Genomic DNA, 15,879 nt, shown 5'->3' with positions numbered 1-15,879 from the left:
CAGTATCAACAACACAATCACCATCCACTAACAACACTCCCAGTATCAACAACACAATCACCATCCACAGCAACACTCCCAGTATCAACAACACAATCACCAGCCACTAACAACACTCCCAGTATCAACAACACAATCACCATCCACAGCAACACTCCCAGTATCAACAACACAATCACCCTCCACAGTAACACTCCCAGTATCAACAACACAATCACCAGCCACTAACAACACTCCCAGTATCAACAACACAATCACCCTCCACAGCAACACTCCCAGTATCAACAACACAATCACCAGCCACTAACAACACTCCCAGTATCAACAACACAATCACCATCCACAGCAACACTCCCAGTATCAACAACACAATCACCCTCCACAGCAACACTCCCAGTATCAACAACACAATCACCCTCCACAGCAACACTCCCAGTATCAACAACACAATCACCCTCCACAGCAACACTCCCAGTATCAACAACACAATCACCCTCCACAGCAACACTCCCAGTATCAACAACACAATCACCCTCCACAGCAACACTCCCAGTATCAACAACACAATCACCCTCCACAGGAACACTCCCAGTATCAACAACACAATCACCCTCCACAGCAACACTCCCAGTATCAACAACACAATCACCCTCCACAGCAACACTCCCAGTATCAACAACACAATCACCATCCACAGCAACACTCCCAGTATCAACAACACAATCACCCTCCACAGCAACACTCCCAGTATCAACAACACAATCACCAGCCACTAACAACACTCCCAGTATCAACAACACAATCACCATCCACAGTAACACTCCCAGTATCAACAACACAATCACCCTCCACAGCAACACTCCCAGTATCAACAACACAATCACCATCCACAGCGACACTCCCAGTATCAACAACACAATCACCCTCCACAGTAACACTCCCAGTATCAACAACACAATCACCATCCACAGCAACACTCCCAGTATCAACAACACAATCACCAGCCACTAACAACACTCCCAGTATCAACAACACAATCACCATCCACAGTAACACTCCCAGTATCAACAACACAATCACCCTCCACAGCAACACTCCCAGTATCAACAACACAATCACCAGCCACTAACAACACTCCCAGTATCAACAACACAATCACCCTCCACAGCAACACTCCCAGTATCAACAACACAATCACCATCCACAGCGACACTCCCAGTATCAACAACACAATCACCAGCCACTAACAACACTCCCAGTATCAACAACACAATCACCCTCCACAGTAACACTCCCAGTATCAACAACACAATCACCAGCCACTAACAACACTCCCAGTATCAACAACACAATCACCCTCCACAGCGACACTCCCAGTATCAACAACACAATCACCCTCCACAGCAACACTCCCAGTATCAACAACACAATCACCCTCCACTAACAACACTCCCAGTATCAACAACACAATCACCCTCCACAGCGACACTCCAAGTATCAACAACACAATCACCCTCCACAGCGACACTCCCAGTATCAACAACACAATCACCCTTCACAGCAACACTCCCAGTATCAACAACACAATCACCCTCCACAGCAACACTCCCAGTATCAACAACACAATCACCCTCCACAGCAACACTCCCAGTATCAACAACACAATCACCCTCCACAGCAACACTCCCAGTATCAACAACACAATCACCATCCACAGCAACACTCCCAGTATCAACAACACAATCACCCTCCACAGCAACACTCCCAGTATCAACAACACAATCACCCTCCACAGCAACACTCCCAGTATCAACAACACAATCACCCTCCACAGCAACACTCCCAGTATCAACAACACAATCACCATCCACAGCAACACTCCCAGTATCAACAACACAATCACCCTCCACAGCAACACTCCCAGTATCAACAACACAATCACCCTCCACAGCAACACTCCCAGTATCAACAACACAATCACCCTCCACAGCAACACTCCCAGTATCAACAACACAATCACCCTCCACAGCAACACTCCCAGTATCAACAACACAATCACCATCCACTAACAACACTCCCAGTATCAACAACACAATCACCATCCACAGCAACACTCCCAGTATCAACAACACAATCACCCTCCACAGCAACACTCCCAGTATCAACAACACAATCACCCTCCACAGTAACACTCCCAGTATCAACAACACAATCACCCTCCACAGCAACACTCCCAGTATCAACAACACAATCACCCTCCACAGCAACACTCCCAGTATCAATAACACAATCACCAGCCACTAACAACACTCCCAGTATCAACAACACAATCACCATCCACAGCAACACTCCCAGTATCAACAACACAATCACCCTCCACAGCGACACTCCCAGTATCAACAACACAATCACCCTCCACAGCAACACTCCCAGTATCAACAACACAATCACCCTCCACAGGAACACTCCCAGTATCAACAACACAATCACCCTCCACAGCAACACTCCCAGTATCAACAACACAATCACCCTCCACAGTAACACTCCCAGTATCAACAACACAATCACCCTCCACAGCAACACTCCCAGTATCAACAACACAATCACCCTCCACAGTAACACTCCCAGTATCAACAACACAATCACCATCCACAGCAACACTCCCAGTATCAACAACACAATCACCCTTCACAGCAACACTCCCAGTATCAACAACACAATCACCATCCACAGCAACACTCCCAGTATCAACAACACAATCACCAGCCACTAACAACACTCCCAGTATCAACAACACAATCACCATCCACAGCAACACTCCCAGTATCAACAACACAATCACCCTCCACTAACAACACTCCCAGTATCAACAACACAATCACCATCCACAGCAACACTCCCAGTATCAACAACACAATCACCCTCCACTAACAACACTCCCAGTATCAACAACACAATCACCATCCACAGCAACACTCCCAGTATCAACAACACAATCACCCTTCACAGCAACACTCCCAGTATCAACAACACAATCACCCTCCACAGCAACACTCCCAGTATCAACAACACAATCACAACTGGAAATGTATTCAATACAGGAAGCTAAGGGAGCCCAAACTAGGTCCCGAATTAAATTTATTGAAGAAGGAGAAAAAAATACAAAGTATTTTCTCAATATGGAAAAAACACACTCGAACGCGAAAATTATGGATCGTCTTGCTAAAGCAGATGGTCAGGTGATAACAAATCAGGATGATATTTTGACTGAACAAGTCCAGTTTTTTAGAAGGAGATACGAAAAAAATATTGAGTTTGATGAAAATTTGGTTAAACAGTTTTTGGATGGTGTTGAAGTTCCTCAATTAACAGAACAGCAGAAGACTGGAATTGATAGTCCGATCACTTTAACAGAATTGTCGACATCCTTAAAAAATATGAAAAACGGTTCCTCCCCTGGATGTGATGGTATTACAACCTCCTTTATGAAGTTCTTCTGGTGTAAAATAAAACACATGGTATTGAATTCCTTTCATGCATCTTTTTTAAAGGGAGAATTAACCGTCACACAAAAACGGGCAATAATGATATTAATTCATAAGGGTAAACAATTACCAAGGGACGACCTTAATAATTGGCGACCGATTTCACTATTAAACACTGATTATAAAATATTGGCGAAGACTCTTTCAGTTCGCCTATCTAAAGTTATTTTAGATATTATTGGTGAGGATCAGTATGGTTTTCTGAAGGGTCGAACCATTAGTTCAGCGATCCGGCAAATAGACGATTTAGTATCGTATGTAAACGAATATAATAAACCTGGGTTCCTTGTAGCACTGGACTATAAAGCTGCATTTGACACGATTTCCAAAGAGTATATTGTGTATGCATTTAAACGATTTAATTTTGGTGCCGTCTTTGTAAGATGGGTAGAGATTCTATTGTATAAATCGGAAAGTTGTATCAATTTTATGGGCTGGTTATCGGAATGTATTGAATTGAACGCAGGTATCAGACAGGGCTGTTCTTTTTCACCGATGGCCTTCATCCTTGCATTAGAATTGTTGGCCTTGAAAATTCGAAATGATGGTTCAATTAAGGGTCTGCCTCTGCCAAAAGAAACTAATGATAATTATGATATGTTCTTTAAGATATTATTATATGCTGATGATGTGACCCTATTTCTGAACGATATGGATGAGTTAAAAAACGCATTAACCCTTGTTACCTATTTTTCCAAATTCTCTGGTTTGGCAATGAATAGACAAAAAACTGAAATCATGGCCTTGGGCAGTAATAAATATGGTAATGAAAATGAGTGCGGGTTAAGGTGGACTACAAAAGTGAAGATTTTGGGAATTTATTTCAGTAGCTCCTCATCGGTCTCTGAGATTGAAGAAAACTGGACAAGCCGTATTGAAAATATACGACGCAACATTGTAAAATGGTTTAAACGAAATTGTAGTATCATGGGGAAAATATGCATAGTGAAATCTCTTTTGTTATCGCAGATTATTTATCCGTTGCAAGCACTGGTAATACCCGAAAAGGTATTGACTGAGATAAATACTATGTTTTACAGATTTATTTGGAAAAAACGATTTTCAAACACTAAGGCATTTGAGAAAGTTAAAAGAAAAGTGATGTGTCAAGAGTTTCCTGATGGGGGTTTAAAAATGATTGATGTCATTGATATGCAGTCCTCTTGTTTGTTGTCCTGGGCAGCAAATTTATTGAACGAAAAGCAGGAAAGTTGGAAACAAATACCGATACATATGTTCTCGAAGCTTGGTGAAAGATTGTGTTGCTTCCAATCTAACACCACGGTAAAAAATTTTAAAGGATTGGGATTAATTAAAAATGTATTTTGGAAACAAGTTTTAATTTGTTGGTTGAAAAATAAGGACATGATTCAGAGAGCAGTAGGTGGAGACATGTTATTAAGAGATACGTGTTTATGGAACAGCAAGGATATAATCTATTGCGGCCAAACCCTGTTTTTTAGCGACTGGATTAAAGCAGGCGTTTGTCGAGTAAAGGATGTATATGTTGGTAATGAGATTGTGCCCTTTAATATTATGCAGCAGAAGGTTGGATGTAAGCCCACAAGATTCTTTGAATATAGGGTGATTTGTACAGCAGTTAAAGCAGCAACACTACGCTCTGCAAATGGAAATGTATGTGGATTCAACGATTTAAAGAACCTGAGTAAGCCTTGTCAATTTCGCAAATTAATTATAAAGGAAAAATATGTGGAGCCGGTTGTAGTTAAATTTTGGGAACATAAATTTGATTTCAGGCCGGGAAAAGAGCAATGGTTAATGGTAAACAAAGTAACCACTGAAACAAGATTGCGAATGCTGCATTGGAAAATATTGCACAATATTTACCCCACAAATATTTTATTGTATAAAATAGGCATTTCCGTGAGTAATTGCTGTACTCACTGTGAGAACGAAATTGATTATATTGAACATTGTTTTTACTTTTGCCCGAAAATTATGTCCATTTGGAAATGCGTTGAGGATAAAGTGAATTGTAAATATAATATGATTATTAAAATTACCGTAAAGGAAGTTTTTTTGGGCGTATTTGAAAATTCACAAAGTTCCAAGGCACTAATAAGTTATGTGAATTATTTGATTGTGATAGCCAAAATGTGTGTTGGTATTTATAGATATGGCTCCCCTCTGGATATTGTATGCATTTTTGAGAAGGAATTGTTATATAGAAAAGTTGCTTAAAATACATTTAGATATAGTAATGTTAATGTTATAGTAAAAACATTACTTAAAAAAAATAAATAAAAAATAAATCAATGAAGAAGGATGCTCCCCGCCAACAACAACCAAAAAAAAAAAAAAAAAAAAAAAAAAAAAAGGCAAAAAAGAAAGGGTTGAAGCAGCCTGCATGCAACTGAGATTTAAAAAAAAAAAAAAAAAAAAAAAAAAAAAAAAAAAAAAAATTGACGTTTTCGAGGCAGATTCTCGAAGCGTTTACATTTTATCAAGGTGCATGAAATGTTCGCAAAATCAGCGGAAAAAAAAAAAAAAAAAAAAAAAAAACCACAATCACCCTTCACAGCAACACTCCCAGTATCAACAACACAATCACCCTCCACAGCAACACTCCCAGTATCAACAACACAATCACCAGCCACTAACAACACTCCCAGTATCAACAACACAATCACCCTCCACAGGAACACTCCCAGTATCAACAACACAATCACCCTCCACAGCAACACTCCCAGTATCAACAACACAATCACCCTCCACTAACAACACTCCCAGTATCAACAACACAATCACCCTCCACAGCGACACTCCAAGTATCAACAACACAATCACCCTCCACAGCGACACTCCCAGTATCAACAACACAATCACCCTTCACAGCAACACTCCCAGTATCAACAACACAATCACCCTCCACAGCAACACTCCCAGTATCAACAACACAATCACCCTCCACAGCAACACTCCCAGTATCAACAACACAATCACCCTCCACAGCAACACTCCCAGTATCAACAACACAATCACCATCCACAGCAACACTCCCAGTATCAACAACACAATCACCCTCCACAGCAACACTCCCAGTATCAACAACACAATCACCCTCCACAGCAACACTCCCAGTATCAACAACACAATCACCCTCCACAGCAACACTCCCAGTATCAACAACACAATCACCATCCACAGCAACACTCCCAGTATCAACAACACAATCACCCTCCACAGCAACACTCCCAGTATCAACAACACAATCACCCTCCACAGCAACACTCCCAGTATCAACAACACAATCACCCTCCACAGCAACACTCCCAGTATCAACAACACAATCACCCTCCACAGCAACACTCCCAGTATCAACAACACAATCACCATCCACTAACAACACTCCCAGTATCAACAACACAATCACCATCCACAGCAACACTCCCAGTATCAACAACACAATCACCCTCCACAGCAACACTCCCAGTATCAACAACACAATCACCCTCCACAGTAACACTCCCAGTATCAACAACACAATCACCCTCCACAGCAACACTCCCAGTATCAACAACACAATCACCCTCCACAGCAACACTCCCAGTATCAATAACACAATCACCAGCCACTAACAACACTCCCAGTATCAACAACACAATCACCATCCACAGCAACACTCCCAGTATCAACAACACAATCACCCTCCACAGCGACACTCCCAGTATCAACAACACAATCACCCTCCACAGCAACACTCCCAGTATCAACAACACAATCACCCTCCACAGGAACACTCCCAGTATCAACAACACAATCACCCTCCACAGCAACACTCCCAGTATCAACAACACAATCACCCTCCACAGTAACACTCCCAGTATCAACAACACAATCACCCTCCACAGCAACACTCCCAGTATCAACAACACAATCACCATCCACAGTAACACTCCCAGTATCAACAACACAATCACCATCCACAGCAACACTCCCAGTATCAACAACACAATCACCCTTCACAGCAACACTCCCAGTATCAACAACACAATCACCATCCACAGCAACACTCCCAGTATCAACAACACAATCACCAGCCACTAACAACACTCCCAGTATCAACAACACAATCACCATCCACAGCAACACTCCCAGTATCAACAACACAATCACCCTCCACTAACAACACTCCCAGTATCAACAACACAATCACCATCCACAGCAACACTCCCAGTATCAACAACACAATCACCCTCCACTAACAACACTCCCAGTATCAACAACACAATCACCATCCACAGCAACACTCCCAGTATCAACAACACAATCACCCTTCACAGCAACACTCCCAGTATCAACAACACAATCACCCTCCACAGCAACACTCCCAGTATCAACAACACAATCACAACTGGAAATGTATTCAATACAGGAAGCTAAGGGAGCCCAAACTAGGTCCCGAATTAAATTTATTGAAGAAGGAGAAAAAAATACAAAGTATTTTCTCAATATGGAAAAAACACACTCGAACGCGAAAATTATGGATCGTCTTGCTAAAGCAGATGGTCAGGTGATAACAAATCAGGATGATATTTTGACTGAACAAGTCCAGTTTTTTAGAAGGAGATACGAAAAAAATATTGAGTTTGATGAAAATTTGGTTAAACAGTTTTTGGATGGTGTTGAAGTTCCTCAATTAACAGAACAGCAGAAGACTGGAATTGATAGTCCGATCACTTTAACAGAATTGTCGACATCCTTAAAAAATATGAAAAACGGTTCCTCCCCTGGATGTGATGGTATTACAACCTCCTTTATGAAGTTCTTCTGGTGTAAAATAAAACACATGGTATTGAATTCCTTTCATGCATCTTTTTTAAAGGGAGAATTAACCGTCACACAAAAACGGGCAATAATGATATTAATTCATAAGGGTAAACAATTACCAAGGGACGACCTTAATAATTGGCGACCGATTTCACTATTAAACACTGATTATAAAATATTGGCGAAGACTCTTTCAGTTCGCCTATCTAAAGTTATTTTAGATATTATTGGTGAGGATCAGTATGGTTTTCTGAAGGGTCGAACCATTAGTTCAGCGATCCGGCAAATAGACGATTTAGTATCGTATGTAAACGAATATAATAAACCTGGGTTCCTTGTAGCACTGGACTATAAAGCTGCATTTGACACGATTTCCAAAGAGTATATTGTGTATGCATTTAAACGATTTAATTTTGGTGCCGTCTTTGTAAGATGGGTAGAGATTCTATTGTATAAATCGGAAAGTTGTATCAATTTTATGGGCTGGTTATCGGAATGTATTGAATTGAACGCAGGTATCAGACAGGGCTGTTCTTTTTCACCGATGGCCTTCATCCTTGCATTAGAATTGTTGGCCTTGAAAATTCGAAATGATGGTTCAATTAAGGGTCTGCCTCTGCCAAAAGAAACTAATGATAATTATGATATGTTCTTTAAGATATTATTATATGCTGATGATGTGACCCTATTTCTGAACGATATGGATGAGTTAAAAAACGCATTAACCCTTGTTACCTATTTTTCCAAATTCTCTGGTTTGGCAATGAATAGACAAAAAACTGAAATCATGGCCTTGGGCAGTAATAAATATGGTAATGAAAATGAGTGCGGGTTAAGGTGGACTACAAAAGTGAAGATTTTGGGAATTTATTTCAGTAGCTCCTCATCGGTCTCTGAGATTGAAGAAAACTGGACAAGCCGTATTGAAAATATACGACGCAACATTGTAAAATGGTTTAAACGAAATTGTAGTATCATGGGGAAAATATGCATAGTGAAATCTCTTTTGTTATCGCAGATTATTTATCCGTTGCAAGCACTGGTAATACCCGAAAAGGTATTGACTGAGATAAATACTATGTTTTACAGATTTATTTGGAAAAAACGATTTTCAAACACTAAGGCATTTGAGAAAGTTAAAAGAAAAGTGATGTGTCAAGAGTTTCCTGATGGGGGTTTAAAAATGATTGATGTCATTGATATGCAGTCCTCTTGTTTGTTGTCCTGGGCAGCAAATTTATTGAACGAAAAGCAGGAAAGTTGGAAACAAATACCGATACATATGTTCTCGAAGCTTGGTGAAAGATTGTGTTGCTTCCAATCTAACACCACGGTAAAAAATTTTAAAGGATTGGGATTAATTAAAAATGTATTTTGGAAACAAGTTTTAATTTGTTGGTTGAAAAATAAGGACATGATTCAGAGAGCAGTAGGTGGAGACATGTTATTAAGAGATACGTGTTTATGGAACAGCAAGGATATAATCTATTGCGGCCAAACCCTGTTTTTTAGCGACTGGATTAAAGCAGGCGTTTGTCGAGTAAAGGATGTATATGTTGGTAATGAGATTGTGCCCTTTAATATTATGCAGCAGAAGGTTGGATGTAAGCCCACAAGATTCTTTGAATATAGGGTGATTTGTACAGCAGTTAAAGCAGCAACACTACGCTCTGCAAATGGAAATGTATGTGGATTCAACGATTTAAAGAACCTGAGTAAGCCTTGTCAATTTCGCAAATTAATTATAAAGGAAAAATATGTGGAGCCGGTTGTAGTTAAATTTTGGGAACATAAATTTGATTTCAGGCCGGGAAAAGAGCAATGGTTAATGGTAAACAAAGTAACCACTGAAACAAGATTGCGAATGCTGCATTGGAAAATATTGCACAATATTTACCCCACAAATATTTTATTGTATAAAATAGGCATTTCCGTGAGTAATTGCTGTACTCACTGTGAGAACGAAATTGATTATATTGAACATTGTTTTTACTTTTGCCCGAAAATTATGTCCATTTGGAAATGCGTTGAGGATAAAGTGAATTGTAAATATAATATGATTATTAAAATTACCGTAAAGGAAGTTTTTTTGGGCGTATTTGAACATTCACAAAGTTCCAAGGCACTAATAAGTTATGTGAATTATTTGATTGTGATAGCCAAAATGTGTGTTGGTATTTATAGATATGGCTCCCCTCTGGATATTGTATGCATTTTTGAGAAGGAATTGTTATATAGAAAAGTTGCTTAAAATACATTTAGATATAGTAATGTTAATGTTATAGTAAAAACATTACTTAAAAAAAAAATAATAAAAAAAAAATCAATGAAGAAGGATGCTCCCCGCCAACAACAACCAAAAAAAAAAAAAAAAAAAAAAAAAAAAAGGCAAAAAAGAAAGGGTTGAAGCAGCCTGCATGCAACTGAGATTTAAAAAAAAAAAAAAAAAAAAAAAAAAAAAAAAATTGACGTTTTCGAGGCAGATTCTCGAAGCGTTTACATTTTATCAAGGTGCATGAAATGTTCGCAAAATCAGCGGAAAAAAAAAAAAAAAAAAAAAAAAAAACCACAATCACCCTTCACAGCAACACTCCCAGTATCAACAACACAATCACCCTCCACAGCAACACTCCCAGTATCAACAACACAATCACCAGCCACTAACAACACTCCCAGTATCAACAACACAATCACCCTCCACAGGAACACTCCCAGTATCAACAACACAATCACCCTCCACAGCAACACTCCCAGTATCAACAACACAATCACCCTTCACAGTAACACTCCCAGTATCAACAACACAATCACCCTTCACAGCAACACTCCCAGTATCAACAACACAATCACCCTCCACAGGAACTCTCCCAGTATCAACAACACAATCACCCTCCACAGCAACACTCCCAGTATCAACAACACAATCACCCTCCACAGCAACACTCCCAGTATCAACAACACAATCACCCTCCACAGCAACACTCCCAGTATCAACAACACAATCACCCTCCACAGGAACTCTCCCAGTATCAACAACACAATCACCCTCCACAGTAACACTCCCAGTATCAACAACACAATCACCAGCCACTAACAACACTCCCAGTATCAACAACACAATCACCCTCCACAGGAACACTCCCAGTATCAACAACACAATCACCCTCCACAGCAACACTCCCAGTATCAACAACACAATCACCCTTCACAGTAACACTCCCAGTATCAACAACACAATCACCCTTCACAGCAACACTCCCAGTATCAACAACACAATCACCCTCCACAGGAACTCTCCCAGTATCAACAACACAATCACCCTCCACAGCAACACTCCCAGTATCAACAACACAATCACCCTCCACAGGAACACTCCCAGTATCAACAACACAATCACCCTCCACAGCAACACTCCCAGTATCAACAACACAATCACCCTCCACAGGAACTCTCCCAGTATCAACAACACAATCACCCTCCACAGTAACACTCCCAGTATCAACAACACAATCACCAGCCACTAACAACACTCCCAGTATCAACAACACAATCACCCTCCACAGCGACACTCCCAGTATCAACAACACAATCACCCTCCACAGCAACACTCCCAGTATCAACAACACAATCACCCTCCACAGTAACACTCCCAGTATCAACAACACAATCACCCTCCACAGCAACACTCCCAGTATCAACAACACAATCACCCTCCACAGGAACACTCCCAGTATCAACGACACAATCACCCTCCACAGCGACACTCCCAGTATCAACAACACAATCACCCTCCACAGTAACACTCCCAGTATCAACAACACAATCACCCTCCACAGCAACACTCCCAGTATCAACAACACAATCACCCTCCACAGTAACACTCCCAGTATCAACAACACAATCACCCTCCACAGTAACACTCCCAGTATCAACAACACAATCACCCTCCACAGGAACACTCCCAGTATCAACAACACAATCACCAGCCACTAACAACACTCCCAGTATCAACAACACAATCACCCTCCACAGCAACACTCCCAGTATCAACAACACAATCACCAGCCACTAACAACACTCCCAGTATCAACAACACAATCACCATCCACAGCAACACTCCCAGTATCAACAACACAATCACCCTCCACAGCAACACTCCCAGTATCAACAACACAATCACCCTCCACAGCAACACTCCCAGTATCAACAACACAATCACCCTCCACAGCAACACTCCCAGTATCAACAACACAATCACCCTCCACAGCAACACTCCCAGTATCAACAACACAATCACCCTCCACAGCAACACTCCCAGTATCAACAACACAATCACCCTCCACAGGAACACTCCCAGTATCAACAACACAATCACCCTCCACAGCAACACTCCCAGTATCAACAACACAATCACCCTCCACAGCAACACTCCCAGTATCAACAACACAATCACCATCCACAGCAACACTCCCAGTATCAACAACACAATCACCCTCCACAGCAACACTCCCAGTATCAACAACACAATCACCAGCCACTAACAACACTCCCAGTATCAACAACACAATCACCATCCACAGTAACACTCCCAGTATCAACAACACAATCACCCTCCACAGCAACACTCCCAGTATCAACAACACAATCACCATCCACAGCGACACTCCCAGTATCAACAACACAATCACCCTCCACAGTAACACTCCCAGTATCAACAACACAATCACCATCCACAGCAACACTCCCAGTATCAACAACACAATCACCAGCCACTAACAACACTCCCAGTATCAACAACACAATCACCATCCACAGTAACACTCCCAGTATCAACAACACAATCACCCTCCACAGCAACACTCCCAGTATCAACAACACAATCACCAGCCACTAACAACACTCCCAGTATCAACAACACAATCACCCTCCACAGCAACACTCCCAGTATCAACAACACAATCACCATCCACAGCGACACTCCCAGTATCAACAACACAATCACCAGCCACTAACAACACTCCCAGTATCAACAACACAATCACCCTCCACAGTAACACTCCCAGTATCAACAACACAATCACCAGCCACTAACAACACTCCCAGTATCAACAACACAATCACCCTCCACAGCGACACTCCCAGTATCAACAACACAATCACCCTCCACAGCAACACTCCCAGTATCAACAACACAATCACCCTCCACTAACAACACTCCCAGTATCAACAACACAATCACCCTCCACAGCGACACTCCAAGTATCAACAACACAATCACCCTCCACAGCGACACTCCCAGTATCAACAACACAATCACCCTTCACAGCAACACTCCCAGTATCAACAACACAATCACCCTCCACAGCAACACTCCCAGTATCAACAACACAATCACCCTCCACAGCAACACTCCCAGTATCAACAACACAATCACCCTCCACAGCAACACTCCCAGTATCAACAACACAATCACCATCCACAGCAACACTCCCAGTATCAACAACACAATCACCCTCCACAGCAACACTCCCAGTATCAACAACACAATCACCCTCCACAGCAACACTCCCAGTATCAACAACACAATCACCCTCCACAGCAACACTCCCAGTATCAACAACACAATCACCATCCACAGCAACACTCCCAGTATCAACAACACAATCACCCTCCACAGCAACACTCCCAGTATCAACAACACAATCACCCTCCACAGCAACACTCCCAGTATCAACAACACAATCACCCTCCACAGCAACACTCCCAGTATCAACAACACAATCACCCTCCACAGCAACACTCCCAGTATCAACAACACAATCACCATCCACTAACAACACTCCCAGTATCAACAACACAATCACCATCCACAGCAACACTCCCAGTATCAACAACACAATCACCCTCCACAGCAACACTCCCAGTATCAACAACACAATCACCCTCCACAGTAACACTCCCAGTATCAACAACACAATCACCCTCCACAGCAACACTCCCAGTATCAACAACACAATCACCCTCCACAGCAACACTCCCAGTATCAATAACACAATCACCAGCCACTAACAACACTCCCAGTATCAACAACACAATCACCATCCACAGCAACACTCCCAGTATCAACAACACAATCACCCTCCACAGCGACACTCCCAGTATCAACAACACAATCACCCTCCACAGCAACACTCCCAGTATCAACAACACAATCACCCTCCACAGGAACACTCCCAGTATCAACAACACAATCACCCTCCACAGCAACACTCCCAGTATCAACAACACAATCACCCTCCACAGTAACACTCCCAGTATCAACAACACAATCACCCTCCACAGCAACACTCCCAGTATCAACAACACAATCACCCTCCACAGTAACACTCCCAGTATCAACAACACAATCACCATCCACAGCAACACTCCCAGTATCAACAACACAATCACCCTTCACAGCAACACTCCCAGTATCAACAACACAATCACCATCCACAGCAACACTCCCAGTATCAACAACACAATCACCAGCCACTAACAACACTCCCAGTATCAACAACACAATCACCATCCACAGCAACACTCCCAGTATCAACAACACAATCACCCTCCACTAACAACACTCCCAGTATCAACAACACAATCACCATCCACAGCAACACTCCCAGTATCAACAACACAATCACCCTCCACTAACAACACTCCCAGTATCAACAACACAATCACCATCCACAGCAACACTCCCAGTATCAACAACACAATCACCCTTCACAGCAACACTCCCAGTATCAACAACACAATCACCCTCCACAGCAACACTCCCAGTATCAACAACACAATCACAACTGGAAATGTATTCAATACAGGAAGCTAAGGGAGCCCAAACTAGGTCCCGAATTAAATTTATTGAAGAAGGAGAAAAAAATACAAAGTATTTTCTCAATATGGAAAAAACACACTCGAACGCGAAAATTATGGATCGTCTTGCTAAAGCAGATGGTCAGGTGATAACAAATCAGGATGATATTTTGACTGAACAAGTCCAGTTTTTTAGAAGGAGATACGAAAAAAATATTGAGTTTGATGAAAATTTGGTTAAACAGTTTTTGGATGGTGTTGAAGTTCCTCAATTAACAGAACAGCAGAAGACTGGAATTGATAGTCCGATCACTTTAACAGAATTGTCGACATCCTTAAAAAATATGAAAAACGGTTCCTCCCCTGGATGTGATGGTATTACAACCTCCTTTATGAAGTTCTTCTGGTGTAAAATAAAACACATGGTATTGAATTCCTTTCATGCATCTTTTTTAAAGGGAGAATTAACCGTCACACAAAAACGGGCAATAATGATATTAATTCATAAGGGTAAACAATTACCAAGGGACGACCTTAATAATTGGCGACCGATTTCACTATTAAACACTGATTATAAAATATTGGCGAAGACTCTTTCAGTTCGCCTATCTAAAGTTATTTTAGATATTATTGGTGAGGATCAGTATGGTTTTCTGAAGGGTCGAACCATTAGTTCAGCGATCCG

Source organism: Littorina saxatilis, linkage group LG9 (assembly GCF_037325665.1).
Source record: "Littorina saxatilis isolate snail1 linkage group LG9, US_GU_Lsax_2.0, whole genome shotgun sequence".
NCBI classification, from domain to species: Eukaryota; Metazoa; Mollusca; class Gastropoda; order Littorinimorpha; family Littorinidae; genus Littorina; species Littorina saxatilis.
This window is presented reverse-complemented; position numbering follows the sequence as displayed.